The sequence below is a fragment of the Physeter macrocephalus genome, chromosome 15 (assembly GCF_002837175.3).
Source record: "Physeter macrocephalus isolate SW-GA chromosome 15, ASM283717v5, whole genome shotgun sequence".
In the NCBI taxonomy this organism is placed as follows: Eukaryota; Metazoa; Chordata; class Mammalia; order Artiodactyla; family Physeteridae; genus Physeter; species Physeter macrocephalus.
This window is the reverse complement of record NC_041228.1, coordinates 37,957,077-37,960,588: the sequence shown is the minus strand read 5'-3', so window position 1 is coordinate 37,960,588 and position 3,512 is coordinate 37,957,077.

Genomic DNA, 3,512 nt, shown 5'->3' with positions numbered 1-3,512 from the left:
CGCGCACGCCCAGCGGCCACGGCTCACGGGCCCAGCCGCTCCGCGGCATGCGGGATCCTCCCAGACCGGGGCGCGAACCCGGCTCCCCTGCATCGGCAGGCGGACGCGCAACCACTGCGCCACCAGGGAAGCCCACCAAGATCATTCTTGATTTAACATCAGTTTTGATGCACGTCAGTACTCATGGTACCATCATGGAGGCAGGAGATCAGATTTCCAGTCCTGGTCCTGGCGCTACCAGTGACCTTGTGTACGGTACCTCTCTGAACACTGGTTTCCTCATCTGTGAAAATGTGAGGTTGGATATCTGAGGGCATTGGCAGCACTACCTTTCTCGAGGTCAAACTCGTGTGCTTTGTGTCACTACACGTGTCTGAGGTCTCTGGAAATCAGGACATACCAGACATTTTAGGCCTCTGACCATTGTTTCTGGGCCCTGTAACCTTTCCCCCAGGGAAGTTTCTGTTTATTTCCTGCCGCCCGTGACTACCAAACATTCTCCCGGTCTCCATCCCTTCTTCCTAAAATTGTGCCCTCAGGAAAGGATGTGATAATTGTATGCACGCTGAGTATCATTTTCTAATGGGGGAGGAGGAGTTGCCTTTAAAGAGAAGAATGGAGCTTTGAACCAAAGGAGTGAAGCCCTCCTTGTGAAATTTTAGGTGCAGAGTTGAAGGGGAGATGTTTGGAGTCAGGACCCAGGCTACACAGAGGCTTATTCTATTGCCGATGCCTGAAATTTCAGCATTAGCAAGTGAGTCCTTTTGCTGAAACTACTGAAGGTTTCCTCCCCACAAAAGTGATGTATTAAAATTCAGAAGTCATTCAGGCCTTGGTGGGAAGAAGTTATTCAGAGCCTTTTTATCAGTGCCTTTTTAATAAGGATGGGGAGGGGAGAATGTGGAGGTAGGGCAGAAGGCTAGGGGACTTAGCCCCTGAGGAATGTGAGAGGAATGTCCTGAAGGGAAAAACCAAAGGACAGGCTTGGGACCCCAGGAAATGCACTTCAAGTACTGCACAGTTTGGTGAGGACCTGCTCACACCGGGAACTGCCCTGCAGGGATGAGAAGGGCCCAATGAAGGAATCAGAAGAAGAAATTCCAGCCATGTTAGAGCAGCACAGGCCTTAGAGAGAGAGAAAAAAAAAAAGTCACTGCATAGAGATGGGTTGAAGCCCCACCCCAGATTTGGTTCAGATGTCAAGACCAACGACACCACACATACACCAAGAGGGTATTAAAAAGGTTATTACTCACATAATAAGTCTTTCTAGGGAGAGCAGGTCAGGTTCCCAAGAAGATCTGAGAATGGCTGGGGATTTTCTGGTGGTTAGGGGGCGGGGCAGTGGGGAAGGCTCCAGCCTGCTGGCAAGGGCTTGGATGGCTGGAACTTCCTGCTGGTGCTAAAGGAAGGTGTCCCTGGGCATTCTTATCAGCTTTCCCAGATGTGGGGTGGAAAGGGAAAGAGAGTGATGGGGCTTGAAAGCTGTCCTCAGTCAAAAATCAAAACTGGGGTTTTGGGCTTCCCTGGTGGCGCAGTGGTTGAGAGTCTGCCTGCCGATGCAGGGGACACGGGTTCGTACCCCGGTCCGGGAGGATCCCACATGCCGCGGAGCGGCTGGGCCCGTGAGCCATGGCCGCTGAGCCTGCGCGTCCGGAGCCTGTGCTCCGCAACGGGAGAGGCCACAACAGTGAGAGGCCCGCGTACCGCAAGAAAAACAAAAAAAACAAAAAAACCCTGGGGTTTTGATTTTTTTATAAGCAAAGGAGGAGCCGTACAGCCTGTTTGTTTCCATGGCCTATCAAGACCCCCCTAACTAGGAACCCTCACAAGTCTTCAATGTTGGGCAAGAGCTGAAATGACTTCAGCATTCTCAGGTTAGTGGACCAGGAACTTTCATTGTTTTAAGAACTAGGGAAACCTGTTAAAATATCTTCTGAGTCCACAGACCTCCTGGCCTGCAGTCTGCAGTGTGTGTGTGTGTGTGTCTTTAAAGAACACTGACTTTAACACTGACCCCAAGCTTCAGAGTCTTCTATAATGAAATGACTGGGCCTCTTTATCAGAACTCGTTCATTTTGTGATTGAGAAATTGAACTATACTAAAGAGAACAAGATGGGGACTCCCCTGGTGGCGCGGGGGTTGAGAATCCGCCTGCCAATGCAGGGGACACGGGTTCGAGCCCTGGTCCGGGAAGATCCCACATGCCGCGGAGCAGCTAAGCCCGTGTGCCACGACTACTGAGCCTGCGCATCTGGAGCTTAAGAATCCACCTGCCAATGCAGGGGACACGGGTTTGAGCCCTGGTCCGGGAAGATCCCACATGCCGCGGAGCAGCTAAGCCCGTGTGCCACGACTACTGAGCCTGCGCATCTGGAGCCCGCGAGCCACAACTACTGAAATCCGCACACCTAGAGCCCATGCTCCGCAGCAAGAGAAGCCACCGCGATGAGAAGCTCGCACACCACGACGAATAGACCCCACTCTCCACACCTAGAGAAAGCCCGCGCGCAGCAACGAAGACCCAACGCAGCCCCCAAATAATTAATTAATTAATTTTTATAAAAAGAGACCGAAGAGGATGGCAGCTCCCAAGGTAGAGTTGATCCTCATCAAACACATATCATCCAGCGTAAGAGTAGGAATAAAACCAAAAAGACACACCAGAATATGAACTCAAATGTGCGTCGTCCTTCCAAGCTGGTCCTGAGGGGCCTCGCAGCATCCAGAAATCTGGCACTGCCTCTGTTGTTCTTGGAACCAGCTCCCCTTTGGGCAAGGCTTTAGGCAAAATATAATCCTGTTCCCTTAGAGCCAGAGTTTTAAAATTGTAGGTGGTAACTAACCATCAGGAGACAAGGTCTTTGGGTTCAGCCAGGTCAGTTCAAATCCCAGATGCATGACCTTAGATTGTTTTCTTCCTATCTGAGCCTCAGTTTCCCCACCTGCTACATGGGGTGTTAAGCCTGTACAGAATGTTGTAAAAATTAGGGATGTTATAGGTGAAGGACCTTGCATAGAGTAAGCACTTCATACGTTCTTATTTTCACATGGCTGTGCGTTCCTACAGGACAAGAATTGATCTTACCATTTGTTGTATCCAAGGACCCAGGACAAAACCAGGTATTTCCTAGATGTTCAATAAACTGAATTGGACTGGTGAAGTCATAACTGGTGTATGTATCCTTCTGATCCCATCTGCTAAAGACAGGGAAGGGCAGGAAATGAACACATCATTGAACATTTACTGTGTATACTTACATCTGCTGGCATGTACATAATACAATTGCATCCTCAGAACAACTCCAAGTAAGTAGTGATGGTCCCATTTTGACAGATTGGAGAAAAGTGAGGCTCCTCCTAAGGTTACACAGCCAGTGGGAAACGGAGCCGGGCTTTCCCTTGGAAGCCCACGTTCTTTCTGTTCTTTCTGGAGCAACAAGAGGCAGTGCGGGAGCAGTGCATGGGGGTGGGAGAGCCACCAGGCAGGAATGTTGAGCTGATATTTTCT